At 31.7% G+C, this 16,709-nt stretch overlaps 1 long non-coding RNA gene across 1 annotated transcript; it reads right to left on the bottom strand.

Moving 5' to 3' along the window:
* Positions 1–317: 317 nt before the first annotated feature.
* Positions 318–3,163, bottom strand: LOC140184281 (uncharacterized). The gene is made up of 2 exons (XR_011880704.1): positions 2,783–3,163; positions 318–551 (listed from the first exon to the last, which is right to left on the bottom strand). It is a non-coding gene; the product is annotated as an uncharacterized lncRNA (long non-coding RNA).
* Between the last annotated feature and the right edge of the window lie 13,546 nt (positions 3,164–16,709).

Below are 16,709 nucleotides of genomic sequence, written 5' to 3'. Positions count from 1 at the left end.
CTCGTTTAAAATGGCGGTTTCTGACCGCTTTTTACTTGTATTTAATGACATCCTTTTTGTTTAAAATGGCATTTCTAACCGTCATTTTTACGAGGATTTAATGGCATCCTTTTCGTTTAAAATGACATTTTCTAACCGCCATTTTTACCAGGATATAATGACACTGTTTTTGTTTGAAAAGGCAATTTTTAGCCGTCGTTTTTACCTAAGTATGATGGTAATTTTATACTTTTTAAAATAAGATTGAAACTACCTATTTAAAATGACATTTTTAGAATTCAAACTTTAAAATCTCATAATAACCAAAAGGCATAACCTTAAATCAAACATCATAACAAGATTTTTAATTCATACATGGTCTCTGAAAATCAAAAGTCATAATCCAAAAACAAAGTATCAAAGATAACATTTTTTCGATTCGTCATAACATATATATAATCCTTAATACATGAAATCTTTATCATGCAAGATCATGCTTCTTTGTTGCTCGCTTCAGAAGACCTACTTTTTAACTTTTTTGGTGATGAAATCTCAGTCTCTTGATCCAATCCCTACAACAAAAATATAATTACGAGCACAATAAAAAATAGAAAACTGAATCTGAAACTATTAATGTGGGATATTTATTTTTCAATCCTTCGTCAAGTTGACGACAAAAAAAAATCATGGCTTTGACTTTATCCTTTTGGAATGTATTATTTTCAGCCTTAATGGTATCTCCAAGATCCATTGAATCAAGATGGATTTCAGCATCTAGTATCCATGATAAATAGTTGTTTCCAGATATATCAAGAGCATTGAATTCAAGATGAGAGAGTTTCGACATAATAAAAATTTATTACCTGAGTCTTCCTAAAATTTGGTCAGAGTCTCGTACTGATAACGTGTTGTAAAATAAATAACTAAGAAGGATAAATATAAAATAAGAAAATGTAAATAGAAAAAATTATAGTATTAACATAATAAGCTCAATAAAAATGATTCATATATGTATTTACTTAATATTATATAATATAATATATATATATATATATATATATATGTCATAAGCATAAACCTCTATTTATATGCGTGCATGATGGCACTTTTTCAAATTATATTAAATAAGGTCATTCTTAATAAACTAAATTTTTTGAAAAATGGGCATCCACGTAAGTTCTTATCACAATATTATTGACAAATTGTTACGTATTAGATTTTTGATATGTAATTTAGATTAAAAATATTGTTATTATTAAAGTGTTATATTATATTCTTAAAATCGATACTTTAGCTTTGGTACTAACTTTTTAATTTGTTTAAAATTTAATTTTTTAATAAAAAATTTGTTATAGGATTGTTTTTATCCTTTTATTATTTTTTTTAAATTTTATAATATTATTTTTCTATTTTTATTTCATTATATTTTGATATTTTTTATTTTTTCAATTTTAATAATCTTTTACGAGTTAAATTTTTATTTATGGTTTTTATAATTTTTTTGATAATTTTTTATTTTTAAAGATTTATATTTTAATCTATTAATTTTATTTTTATAATTATTTTATTTTTAGTATAACAATTTTTGTTTATTTTTAAATTTTTTGAATAAAATATATTATAAAATTAAAATTTTACTAACTAAATAAATAATTTTAAAAGAAATTTTGTTGTTGTTATATATACAAGTGATGTCTTTTGTTTTGGTCATTTTTTGAACGACATTAAATAACCTTATATGGAGGTGTCAACTTTAATTGGACTCTAACATGTACAATTATTCGATTAACATACACTACATGGATCGACTAAAAATATCAAAGAAGTAAATATAAACAAAAAGGCAATATATAAGTTATACATCTTTATTGGGATTTATTTTTAACACAAAAAACAAATTAACTTGATTTTGGTAAATTATGGTCAGTCAATAAGCATGAATGTGAATAATTAATCTTTTTATAAATAAATAAAATTTATTTATATATTTTTTGTCTTTATTTATTTACTTAACTTTAACACTTAAGAAAGTGGAAAGGCAAATTTTATAAGGTTTTAATTATCCTTTTTATATGTGTTTTTATCTAACCAGACGCAACAATCAAAAGCTGTCGACAATTTACTTTTCTCCCTAATCAATTCATTATCCTAAAAGTAAATTGAAGAGCTAACGTCTTCCTAAATAAATACTTAGCTTGAATATATTCTGAAATAAATAATTTAAAATATACTTATAACTTCTTCCTTTTATTTATAATATTTAAAACCGTATTAAAAGATAATTTTGAACTTAGCTTGTAAAGACATTAAATAAATGAAAGGAATATAAAAAAAACTATTAAATAATCAATATTAATAAAAAAAATTTCTTTATAATAATTTTCTTTTAACTTTTATTTTTTAAAATTTTATGATTTAGAATTTAAGATATGAGATTTAGAATTTAATATTATAGTCTACTGATGTTAATTGAAAAAAATAGATTCTCTAATTGAATTCTAAACACATATATTAATACGAAATCAATCATATTACTAATATATTAAAATTAACTATTAAAATCAGTCACTAATATAAAATATATGTTAGAATATATAAAATACATATTAAAAATGAGTTAAATAATATATACATTTGTATATAAATATATAAAAACCAATTTTGATAGCTGAATTTAGCGTACAAATAACATTTTTAAACATAAAAATAATATATCAATATTTTTACCATAGTTTTATTTCTTCTCCTACTATATAAATTGCACGTAACAATGCAACACTTAGACACAAAATAAAAGACTAACCCTTCAAGAAGAACCAAAACATCATCAAGCATGGCTACCATGAGATCAAGCTGCCTGATCATCATTTCTCTCCTTGTTTTGGGTTCTCTTTCTGCCTTTGCTGTGACGTTCACAAGAAAACCCATGGACGTCAATGATCACCGTGTGGTCCAGATTGCGATTTTGGCAATCACAGAGTACAACCACAATTATAACGCGAATCTAAAGCTAGTAAAGATCGCAAGTTGCGTTACGGAGGCACGTCGTGGAGGCGACCTCCACGAGCTTGTGCTGTTGGCCAGCAAGGGAACCACACGAGAGACTAATAAGTATCAGGCAAGGTTGACTGTATGGCTAACAATGGATAAAGTAGAATAGGATTTAAACTCTATCTTAATTCTATCCGTGAGTAGAAAATTTTTTTAAAATTTCATTCTATCCATTAAATAAGTTTTACTTTTCTCGAATGATTAATATCTTATAAAATTAATATAAATGAATAAGTATTATTAGAAAATAAAACTATAGGAAGAGTTTTAAATATATCGAAAACATCGATGTTTTGGTTGTTTTAACCGTTGATCTGAATTATAAAAAATATATATAATATATATTAATTAAAATTAACGGTTAAAACAATTAAAACACTGGTATTTTCGATACACTTAAAACTTTTTTAAAATTATAATATATTTATTTTAATTTGTATATGTCTAATGTCTTACGTGTTTTTTTTCTATCATGAACATTTGTATTTATTTTTACGGAAAGTTAGCATACTTATAAAATATATCTGTGATCAATTAATTAACTAGCGTGAATGAATTATATGTATGCTTTTATCCGATAATTAAAAAGTGTACTAAGTTGAGAGGAAATATAAATTTTTTCTGTGTTATTAATATATCAAAACTAAATTAATAAAATTAATGTTCATATCCTAATTCAAAACATAAAGTAAGATCCAATAAAGATAAAGGGTCTAATTTTAGAAGGTGGCTTTTATCCCATACCTAACTGTTTTGTCGATTTTAGTAAATCGATGGTGGTTCGATTCTAATGGTCTGGGAGCGAAACTAAGTCCTCTTTTATAGGTACCAGTTTTCTATAAATACATCAGAGTGTCTTTGATTAGACAAATATTAAAATAACAAGTAAAAAAAATTTGTAAAAAGATAAAAGAAGTTAAAAACAAGCAATTTGAAAGGTAAATTGACTGAAATTGAAAAGATTGCGTTAAAATTAAAAGAATGTAGTAAAGATGCCTTCGACTAGGTTAAAAGGTTTTGGACATAAGAATAAAAAGCACTGGAATGTAAATTGAATTAAAAAATTTAAACATTTCTTGAAATGTAAATTTGCTTGAAAGATAAATGTTGCAGAAATTGTAAAGGGAAAGTAAAACATGTGGAAGGAATCTTACAGAGAATTGACTCGAAGCAGACTCAGAAAGTCGCTGGGATGTGAGTGTATGTGAGTAATTTCTGAAGCAAAGTTCCAAACTTTATTCCTTAAAACTTTCTAGTATTTATAGCCTACTTCTATAACCGATTATTAATTACATAGCACTATCTTGTCTGCGCGCTCCCAGGTAACCGTTCCCTCTCTTTTGCCAATAGACGTTACCCATAAATTCCTCGCATGATGAAAGCCTCCAACTTCTCCACTCACATAACTGCTCGATCCGCTATTCGAACAACTATTTGATTTCTCCTTTCGAATACTTATTCAACTAGACCCGTTCAATTTGGTAAAGTGTTTGAAATCGAGTCTATGCCAGATACCTTCAACCAATGCCTGCACGAGCATCTCTTCGACAACAGCTCGCATCTCTTCGACAACAGGTCATATCTCAATCGACCTTTTTACTACCTCGGACCAACTCACCTCAATCGAAAATATTTTTTCGATTAACAAATTGCTCCCTTGGTTTTATGTGTTTGCCTTCGATAACATTATCGGAAGATGGAACCTTAATCCAAATTCAAATTTCAATTCTCTTGAATCAGTAATAATTACCATTTAACTTTCCATTAATACTGACCCACTCAACACATTTTTCGAGACCTATGCTTTCTCTTTCCACCACTTTGCCTTCTTTGTGAAGTTACCTCTTTTTATATTCTTTCTGCAATAACAGCTACAGTAACACCTCCTTTAAATTCGACACTTTCACCTTTGTTCAATTTTTCGAACCCTTGCTTCCTGAATCCCTCTTGCATCAATCTTTCTTGCAAAAACCCTTAACCTTTCAAACTTTCTTCTTCTTTGTTCTGCAATGGCCACTTCCTCATCTCATGCAGCTACCCAAGACAAAGGCAAAGGTCCCGCAGTAGAACCACCGGCTCCACCATCTCTTCATGTACTGAATCAAGTCAATGATGAAGTCATTGAAGATCCACAACTTCAAATTAATGATATCAGAATCCAGATCCCTTTTACTGTGGGTGGAGATGTTCATTGTTTCATTGGACCTATCGAAACTCTAGAAAGGGCAAACAAAAAATTACCCTTCTTCCCTAGTGCTCAAGAGGAAGATTTGTTGATCAACCAAGCCCTCGATATCTCGTTCTTCATCAATTAGAAACCTTTCAGGAACACTCCAAAAATTAACCTTCGAAGGGCCGACTTCACGGCCTGGCTTTAACGCCTTGCTCCCACAAAGAGCGCTGCTTGGGGGGCTCTGGGGATTCAGGAACTCCTAAGGATTTCCCACTTCTCACCTTCAACCCTCCCCTGGATGATCGGAGCTGTAACTTGTTTCTGGAACAAGACAACCAACAGTTTTTACCTCCCTTGTAGAATGATTGGTATGTCTCTTTTGGATGTAGCCGCTATTACAGGGCTCCCAATAAATTTTGTCAGATAACAAAAGTCATATACCAATTTTTCAGCGTCAGAATCTTTCGAGAACCAATTTGGTATTTATCTCTATAAATTAATATTGTTTTAGTCATTAGCCAACCTGACCAAATCCAATCGGGGGTCGGATTGGGTGCGAGTTCAAATCTAATCGGGGTAGAATTGGGTGCGAATTCAGGGTATACTCTGTCCTACCCTACCCGAACCCCTAATATATTATATGATATATATTTAAAAATGATATATTTAGTGAAGGAAGTGAGTATTGAACCCACAACCTTCTTCTTGTAAAAATTCAAAGTAATCAATAAGTTAATTATTTAAATTATTAATTTTGTACATTTGTTATTTAAAGAGTAATGTTACAAGAATTTGGAGATAGAAAAAGAGTGAAAAAACATTTATTTTTGTTTGTGCTATTTTAATTTTATTAAGAATTTAATGACCATGCTATTTGTATGTTTATGTTAGATTTCTTTAAAATTTTATTATTTTTAATTTTAATTTAAACTTAGATTTTATTTTCTATTTTATTAATAGGCATGATATATGTAGTGATTGAATTTTATATTTACTTGAAAAAAAATTAATTTTCTGCAAGTAAGATCGAGTAAAATAGGATTGAGAATTTTAGAGTACGAGTTAGATTTGAGGGATTCTCAACCGCAAATAGAGTATGGTTGAGTTTTTAAAAAAAAATTTCACTTGCGGGTAGGGCTAGGTAGAGTCCAAACCCTACCCAACTTATGGCCAGCCCTAATCATTATGGACAATCATAAAGACACTCTTAACATTTAATTCCTAATATTTTATAATTTTATAAATATTTAATTCTGCTATTTTATCGATTTTTAGCGAATCGAAAGTGGTTCAATATCTAGTGGTCTACGAGTGAAACCTACTCCTTTTTGTGAGTACCAGTTTTCTTAAAGTACATCAAAGACCATTTGATCAAAGAGAAACTTAAGGAAATCTGAAAAATAAATAAAAGACTTTGAAAATAAATTAATTGAATTTGAAATAAATTGCATTGAACTTAAATAAAATAGAAAAATGCCTTCGATTATATCAAAGGACTTCGAGCATGGAAATAAAAATGCTGGAAGGTAAAGTCGAACAAAGAAAATAAATGTTGCTTGAAAGATAGATTTGCAAAAAAAAGTAATAAAGTTTGCAGAAAATGTATATGAAAAAGAAAAAACAGTGGAAGAAACCCTACAGAAAAGTAACTCGATTGCAGATTCAGTAAGTCACTGGAATATGAGTGTGCTTGAATATTTTTCTGAAGCAAAGATCCAATCTTTGTCCCTTCGAGTTTTCTCGTATTTATAAGAATTTTCAACCAATCAGATCAAAATGTAACTTTCACGTACATTAGTCCATCAGTAACCGTTCCCACTCCTTTTGCTTGACATGAGCAACAACTAGAAGTAACCTTCAAAATTTGGGTTCTTCGATTAAACACATTGAACAACTTTTTAACTAATCGAGACAGGTTGACTCTACACTCTCTGCCATGGACCTCCTCTACAGACCTTTCCTTTTAAGACAAATGCTTACTAGACCTCGAATCCAACCTCTCTTCGAAATTCATTATTTTCGACTAACATCTGCATAATTCAAAACTCTTCCTCTTTCTCCTCCTAATCTTCTGTTGCTTCTTCTTTTTTTCATCATCATCACTATCTTCTTCTTCTTTTTTTTCTTATTCATCTTTTTCTTCTTGTTTTACCTTCTTAAGTTTCTTATTATTTTACTCTTTTAATAAGAATAAAAACGAAAAAAAATCAAACAAAGAAGAAGAAAAAATGAATAATACTGCAAAATTACTTGGAAGAGGATGAACTTACATTTATTCAACTAAAAGAAAGAAAGAAATAAGAAAGAAGAAAGAAGAAAAAAAAACACAACATTAAAGGAAACATTTTTGTGTAGTTACAGTAAATTTCAATGTAAAACTAAGACATTTAAGTGTATTGTTTAAGAATTTTCGGTGTATTTGTACTAATAAGTTCTGCATAATTCAAAATTCTTCCTCTTCCTCATCTTCTGCTGCTTCTTCTTCTTCATCGTCTTATTTCATTTTCTTATAATTCTTTTTGAATTCAACTTTGAAACTTTTTTCACTCTTCGCGATAATTTTAAGAGATTTTGATCATTGTTTGAATTTTGAGCGTTGCGATTTTGATTGAGGGAGAAAAACTGTTTTTCACTATTCAAGAGTTGGAAAAGCGCGTGTTTATATGCAATCTAAACTGATGGTTATTTTTTTTGGGGTTTGGATCAACTTATATGCTAAAAAGATTTGTAAAATAGTAAACCAATAATTAAAGTGGTTTAATAACCGATTTAATTTTTAGAACCTTGATAAAAATATAGTTATGTTAGATTTTTAATTTTTTTATTATTAAGTGATTCATTATGCAATTTAGACTGATATAATATATTTTTATCAAATTTAAAAATGTAATTAATATAGTTGAAAATTTAAATACTAGTTTAGTTTGACCATTACAGACACCACTTTAAAAACATAACTACTAATATTTTATTGATGGCATCATGAGTAAAATTGGCGTTCTTAATAGTGACACTTAGACCAGTTTATTAAAAATCAATTTTTATAGTTCAGTTTAGTTTTAAACCAAATTAAAAATGGTTTTATTCAAACTCTAAAATTAGTTTTTACATATTCTTTCTCTCTCTTCCTCTTTCTTTCTCCCATTTGCGCTTTCTTTCGCCCTCTTTTGTCTCTTTCTTCGTCACTCTCTCCTCTTTCTTCCCCTCCTCTGTCCCTTCTCTCTCTCTCTCTCTCTCTCTCTCTCTCTCTCTCTCTTTCCTTTCTCTCTCTCCTTTTTCTTTTTTCCTTCTCTCTCTTTCCTTCTCTCCCTTCTCTCCCTCTCCCCTTCTCTCCCCTTCTCACTCTCCCTTTTCTCTCTCTCCTTTTTCTCTTTCTCCCCCTTTCTCTCTGTCTCTCTCTTTTCTCTCCCCCTTCTCTCTCTCTTTATTCCTCTCCCCCTTTTCTCTCCTTTTCCCCTCTCTCTCCCCTTCCTTCCCCTCTCTTTTCTTCTCTCTCTTCCCTCTTCTCTCTCTTTTCTCTCCCCCTTCTCTCTCTTTCCTCTCCCCCTCTCTCCCCCTTCCTTCCCTTCTCTCTTCTCTCTCTTTCTCTCTCTCTCTCTCTCTCTCTCTCCCCCTTTTCCTCCTCTCTTCTTCTCCCTCTCCCCTTCTCCTCTTTTTCTTCCTCCTCTCTCTCTCTCCTTTCCCTCTCTTTTTCCTTCTCTCTCTTTTTCTCTCTCTTCTCCCTCCCTTCTCTCTCTTCTTTTTTTCTCTCTTTCTCTCTCCCACTCCTTTCTCTCTCCTTTTCTTCTTTCTCTCTCTCCTCCTCTCTCTCTTCCTTCTCTCTCCTCCTCTCTCTCTTTCTCCTCTTTCTTTTTCTCCTCTCTCTTTTCTCTTTCTCTCTCAGCCTTCTCTCACTCTTTATCCCTCTCCTCTCTCTTTTTTCCTCTTCTCTCTAAAGCCAGAGAAAAGAAGAGGAGAGAGAAGAGGAGAGAGAAGAGAAGTTAGAAGAAAGAAAAGAAAAAAGGGAGAGATAAGAAGAGAAGAGGGTGAGGAGAGGGAGAAAAAGAGAGAAAAGGAATGGGAAGAAAGAGGACAAAGAAAAAGAGGAAGAGAGAAGAGGAGGAAAAGAGATGGGAAGAAAAGGGGAGATAGAGAGAGAGAGAAAGAGAGAGAGAGAAGGAGAGAGAGAGAGAAAAGAGGGGAAAAAGAAGAGGGAAAGAAAGAGGGAGAGAAAAGAAGGGGAGAGGGAAGGAAAGGGATGAAGGGGGTAAGGGAGAGAGAGAGAGAGAGAGAGAGAGAGAAGGACAGAAGGATAGAGAGATAAGAGAAAGAGAAAGAAAGGAGAGGGGGAGAAAGAAAGGAAGGAGGAGAGAGAGATAGAGAGAGAGGAGGGAGAGAGTGAGAAAAGAGAAAGAGGGGGAGAGAGAGAGAGAGAGAGAGAGGAAGATAAAGGGAGGGGAGGGTGATGAGCAGATAATTTATACGCTTTTTGGCATTGTTTTTAGGTAGTTTTTAGTATGATCTAGTTCTTTTAGGGATGTTTTCATTAGTTTTTATGCTAAATTCACATTTCTGGACTTTACTATGAGTTTGTGTGTTTTTCTGTTATTTCAGGTATTTTCTGGCTGAAATTGAGGGACCTGCGCAAAACTCTGATAAGAAGGCTGACAAAGGACTGCTGATGCTATTGGATTCTGACCTCCCTGTACTCGAAATAGATTTTTTGGAACTATAGAACTTCAAATGGTGCGCTCTCAATGGCGTTGGAAAGTAGACATCCAGAGCTTTCCAGCAATATATAATAGTTTATACTTTATTCGAGATTAGACGACATAAACTGGCGCTCAACGCCAGTTCCATGCTGCATTCTGGAGTCAAACGCCAGAAACACGTCATGAACCAGAGTTGAACGCCAAAAACACGTTACAACTTGGCGTTCAACTCCAAAAGAAGCCTCAGCTCGTGTAAAGATCAAGCTCAGCCCAAACACACACCAAGTGGGCCCCGGAAGTGGATTTATGCATCAATTACTCACTTCTGTAAACCCTAGTAGCTAGTCTAGTATAAATAGAATATCCTACTATTGTATTAGACATCCTGGATGGTATTTTTGATCCTGTGATCATGTTTTGGGGGCTGGCCATTCGGCCATGCCTGGACCACCACCACTTATGTATTTTCAACGGTGGAGTTTCTACACACCATAGATTAAGGGTGTGGAGCTCTGCTGTACTTCGAGTTTTAATGCAATTACTACTATTTTCTATTCAATTTGACTTATTTCTGTTCTAAGATGCCATTCGTACTTCAACCTGATGGATGTGATGATCCGTGACACTCATCATCATCCATCCTTATGAACGCGTGCCTGATAACCACTTCCGTTCTACAAGCGAGAGCTAGAGTGTGTATCTCTTGGATTCCTGATGCACGACGCGTGGTTGCCCCTCGCCTGACAACCGAGCCTTCCATTCCATGAGATCAGAGTCTTCGTGGTATAACCTAGAATTGATGGCGGCATTCATGAGAATCCGGAAAGTCTAAACCTTGTCTGTGGTATTCCGAGTAAGATTCTGGGATTGAATGACTGTGACGAGCTCCAAACTCGCGATTGTTGGGCGTGATGACAAACGCAAAAGAATCAATGGATTCTATTCTGACATGATCGAGAACCGACAGATGATTAGCCGTGCCGTGACAGAGCATTTGGACCTTTTTCACTGAGAGGATGGGATGTAGCCATTGACAACGGTGATGCCCTACATACATCTTGCCATGGAAAGGAGTAAGAAGGATTAGATGAAAGCAGTAGGAAAGCAGAGATTCAGAAGGAACACAGCATCTCCATACACTTATCTGAAATTCCCACCATTGAATTACATGAGTAACTCTATCTTTACTTTCTGCTTTATTTATTATTCAAAAACTCCATAACATTTACTATCCGCCTAACTGAGATTTACAAGATGACCATAGATTGCTTCATATCAACAATCTCTGTGGGATCGACCCTTACTCACGTAAGATATTACTTGGACGACACAGTGCACTTGCTGGTTAGTTGTGCAGAATTGTGACAAAGTGTGATTCATGTTTGAGAGCGCTACCAAGTTTATTGGCGCCATTGTTGATGATCACAATTTCGTGCACCAGAGGGGCAGAAAGAGGAAAAGGGGAGAGAAAGAGAGAAGAGGGCGAAAGAAAAAGGAAGAGAGAGAGAGGGGAAGGAAAGAGGGAGAATAATAGGAGAAGGAGAGAGAAAAAGGGAGGGAGAGAGAGAGAGAGAGAGAGAGAGAGAGAGAGAGAGAGAGAGAGAGAGCATGGGAAAGAGAGGGAGAGAAGGCAGAGAAAGAAAGAGAAAAAAAAGGAAAAAGAGAAAAGGAGAGTGAGAGAAGAAGAAGAAGAAGAATGGAAAAGGAGGAGAGAAGGGGAGAGAGAGGAGAGTGAGAGATAGTTTGATTTAGTTTTTAAACTATTTAAAATAATTTAGTGCAATTTCAGTTCAATTTATAAAAAAATGGAACCATGCACACCTATAGTGACGCTACAAAAAAATTGGAACCCATTTTTTTAATTAAAATTTAAATTGTTCCGAATTATGATACTTTTATGTAAGTGAATTTTTAATAAAAAAATCGACATATGAGGGTCTAGGACTCTAGGTTCGGACCAATTCAAACTAGTATAACTATAAATTTTATTGTTATATAAAATCTAAAAATTGGATACACCAATTTAAATTTGACGTCGATTCCAATTTAATCTGTTTATTTAGGTTACTTTAGGATAAGTTCGGATTTATAAAATATTTAGGATTGAGATACTTAATGAAATGCAGTGTTCTATCCTCGTTGATGAATTTTGATTTTATAAAAAAAATACAAAATTAGTTTAATTAATAATAATATTAGCTCATTTTAAAATTTAGAGTCAAGAATTTATAATTTAAAATTTAAGATAAGTAAGATAATTTTAAAAAAATTAACTGATGCTAATTAAAAAAAATTGATTATTTAACAATACTCATTTTATAAACTATTGAATTATAATAACTAATTTAAATGAATTTAATTGTTAGATTATTAGTCTGTTTAAAATAAATATCGGATGAATTTAAATTTATTTTATATATATAATAATTTATTGATTAATAGTAAATTTTTAAATAAAATTTAATAAATAGAGGATTAAAATGAAGTCAAGAAAACAAAAACGATTGAGCTATTGATAAAGGTAAAATAGAGGATTAAAATGAACAACACCTTCACATACACACACTCTCATGATCTCATCCATGTCGAGAAGCTCCGAACAAGATTCCAAAACCGTCATTGTGAATGGTAGTGCGGTGGCTTTCCATTCAATTTTAATCATTTAAACTAGTCTATTTATGACTCTTAAGGAAGTGTTAGAACAAATACAGATTAGGTAAATTCAAGAGCCAATTCAATAACCCGCGCTTACGATATATAAATTATTGCAACTAACACCACGACGACAAAAATAAAGCCATCATGATAATGAGAACCAAACGCCTTGTTATGATTATGGTCTTTTTCTTTTGCTTTGCTCCTCTCTACTCTTCACAAATTAACAAAGGTAATGTTCCTTTCCATTTGAACGTTAGAAGCGGTATGGTGAAGGCTATGGCAGTTTGTGCTATCTTCGATTATAACCATTCGCATAAGGTGAACCTGAAGCTAGTACAGGTCCTTAGTTGCACAGAATTAGACCACACAAAATCAGGATCATGCACCTTCACCCTCGTGCTGCTGGCAGAAAATGAAGATACTCATGAGACTAACAAGTACTTGGTTGAGTTGTATCAGAGGCGGCACAACCCCCGAAAACTCACTGATCATTCATTATTACGCTTTGAACCTGTCCCCCGGGTCTTAAATTAATGTATTTAATTTCTTTTATAACCCTGAAGCTGGCGAATAAATTGGTGCTATCATGAGCCTACTATAATAACTTTCAACTGTATTAATACACTGGTATTTCAGTAATTTTTAATGGTTGTATAACTTTTTTGTTTTTTATTTGTGTCTCAAGTTATTGTTTGGAAAGATGTTCACGTATTCTACAATATTACTCTGGAATTTTTCTGTTCCAATCAATTTTACCATCAAGATTTAATCTTAAAAATGAAACCGGTTCTGATTCCGTGGAAGTAATTTGGTGTGGACAGCAACTAAAAGAGCTGCAAAGTGATCAAGCAACCGTTTGACCCTTGCATCGGTGGATAATGCTCCAACATTTTCTTTTTGTCTCTGTCGGCTATAATGTAACTTTATTTATGTTGGTCTATAAAAGTGAGCCGAGCTGAGAATTTGTTGGACTATTCAGTGAATATTTAGTCCATTATACCAAAATAAGCTTGTTATTTATTATTAGTATATATTTTTGTATTCTGGATAATAAATAAAATTATATAAAAAAATTATTAAAAAATTAAATAAAAAATATATAATAATTATTATAAATATTTTATAAAGTTATAATTAAAATTAAATTCTTAAAATTTTTAATATTAAGATATTAAAAAATTAATATTTGTCTTAATCAATTTGAGTTTATTGAGTGATCATCTCACTCGTCTACTTAAACAATTATTAGAAGTTAGAATCTTGTCTTGTGTGTATAGCAATCCATTGGCTAGTAGTAAATCCTTAATCAATGGAGCATCAATACGTGGTTAGATTTGGCAGGAGTATCTGAATACACGGATACCCGAGCCGTCCATACCCGGTTGGGGAGGGTAATAATTTGACCCGAGTCAGGGCAGATTTTGCTTAGGACAGGGCATGGTCGAGTTTAGGGTGTACCCATCCCAGATATATACATATAAAGACTTTTTAGGAATTAGGATTTGCCTCATCACATATTCAGTGATTCACATATTCAGTCCATACTCTATAGCCATGCAAGAGAAACCCAGTCATCCTCATCCAAAATCTTCTTCTTTTCGGCTTCTCCACAAAAAACTTCATAGCTCTTGTTATCGTTGTTGCTGAGCCCATAGCCGCCTACCCTTTCACAAAAAACCTTATAGCTCTTGAATTAATTACTTTTTTAAAAAAAATTATATCCTAAAATTATTTTATTTCTTCAAAAATCTTTTGAACATACAATGGTTCAATGAGAGGTTGAGTATTGAGAATTCAATATAATATTTTTAGGGCAAATGACAATATTAAGCCAGCTTGCATGAGAATTTATGTGATCAAGCCAAACGAAAAATGAGACATAGATCAACCAAAAGCATATCTCTATATATAATTCGAATCAAACCCTTTCGAACTAAAACTCTTAGTAATTCGAATCAAGCACGTTCGAATTAGTGAGGGAGTTTGCAGTGTGAATAGTTCGAAACACCTCGATTCGAATTAGTCTTGGGGAGTTCGAATCTATCTAATTCGAATTACATGGTGAGGAATTCTGATTACTGTTCGAATGTATCTGATTCGAATTATGTGTACATAATTCGAATTGGGTTGTTTCGAATTAAGAAGCCCAGACGTGTATAAATATGGTGAGAACGTGAATTGAGTTCATTTGAGTGAGACTAAATGGCTAGTGAGGAGAGTTTTGTAGTGTTGGTACATTATAGAGGGACAATTAAGAGAAAAACACGATCTGGTGTGAAGTTCACTGATAAGGATCCTCTGAGTATTTATGAGACCTACAATGAGATTCGATGACTTCGTGAATTCTATAATAGTGTGTGTAATTCGAATCAGCTTGATTCGAATTACTGTGTATGTAATTCGAACCAGTCTGATTCGAATTAGTACTTTTGTGCGTGTGTGTAATTCGAATAAGTGTGATTCGAATTACTATGAATTTGTAATTCGAATTGCACTAATTCAAACTGTATAGAAAGGTGCTTTTGGTGGAACCTTGTAAAGTTTTTCATTTTGGCTGAATTGTGAAATTAGTGTATGCTATTGGCTTATATCGGCATTTTTTTCCATATTTTTAAATTTATATTTTCAATAAAAAGATATATTTAGTTCTATCCATCCTAAATAATTTTATATTCACTATTATTTATCTATCTAAATAATTATAGCATTGATAGAATATTGCTTTTAGATGCAAAAAATTTAAAATATATTTATTCTATTTCAAAAATTAATATTTATATTTAATTTAGGATTTCAACAAATATGACAAAAATATTACATTTTTTAGTCAAAAAATAAAATATCTATAAATATATTTTTGTGCTTTAACTTTAGATTTTTCAAAAAAATTTGGCAAGTTAATAGAATAAAATCATATTTTTATAACATATATAAGAATGTATATTACATATAAATAAAAAATATTAGGTGTAATAAGAATAAATATATAAGTTAAAGTAAAATTTAGAAAAATAAAAATCAATAAAATATTGAACGAAAGAAATATAAATAGAAGAGAAACAAAATTATTAGACAGAAGAAAAATAATTTAATAAATTTTATGTGTGTATAAAAGAGGAATAAAAGAAGATATACAATACCTTGTTTAATTTAGCAAGATTTATCAAAACAAACACATAGAATAAAAGAATAAAAATAATAATAAAAAGAAACTAAATATTTGAATTAATATCAAAATAAAAAGTAATAAAATAATGATAATCTATCATAATCTTAATATTTTAATATAATTAATTAATAACAATATAATTATTCAACCATAATCTTAATATAATCTTTTAATATAATTAATTCTAATTAAATAATCAAATAAATTAAATATAAATATGTCTAATCTAATCGTATAAAAAAATAGTAGATTTTCTATAATTAAACATTATATATATATATTGGGGATAAAACGTCACTTTAAAATAGTAGGGCCTTCGTCGTCGACTGAGTTCGCTGCGTCGCCGCCTTCATATTTGAGATCTCAACGCCGTCGTTGTTGTCTTCTGCGCTGTCACCGTCGCGTTTTCTTCTGCGTTATCGCCGTCGCATTGTCTTCTGCGCTGTCACCGTTGTCGTCGGCTTTAGTTCGCGGCGCCATCGCCTTCGTCTTCTGGTATCTCGACGCTGTCATGGTTGTCTTCATCAATTTCTCAAGCAGGTACTCTTCCCTAACCTAGATTTCGATCAATTTCCTCTACTTTGTTAGGACTTTTTCATCTATTATGATCAATTTAATCTATTTTAAACAAATTGAACAATTGGAGCTCGGAGGTAATAGCTGTAATATTATTCTACTCTCTTTCTCCTTATAGTCGTTGCTTCTTTACCTAATGATATACTAAAGAGGATTGTATTTGTTTTCCTAGTATTACTTTTGAGGTATCCATAATTAATTTTGGGAGAATTAAATCTTAATTTGCCTTTCATTTTGTGAGAAATATAAAGTACTTTTGAGTTTTGAGGTGAAATGTCACTGCAATATGTGATTTGCTCTTAGTCATTGTTTGTTTTATTATTTTAAAGGGTTTATGGTGAGGAACAGAAGAAGTTTACAATAACAAAATAGATCTGACATTAAAACTGTCACCTTGTGGTGATGAGAAAGA

Source organism: Arachis hypogaea, chromosome 4 (genome assembly GCF_003086295.3).
Source record: "Arachis hypogaea cultivar Tifrunner chromosome 4, arahy.Tifrunner.gnm2.J5K5, whole genome shotgun sequence".
Taxonomy (NCBI): Eukaryota; Viridiplantae; Streptophyta; class Magnoliopsida; order Fabales; family Fabaceae; genus Arachis; species Arachis hypogaea.
Note: the sequence above shows the minus strand (reverse complement) of the source record. Positions and strands in the feature narration are given on the sequence as shown.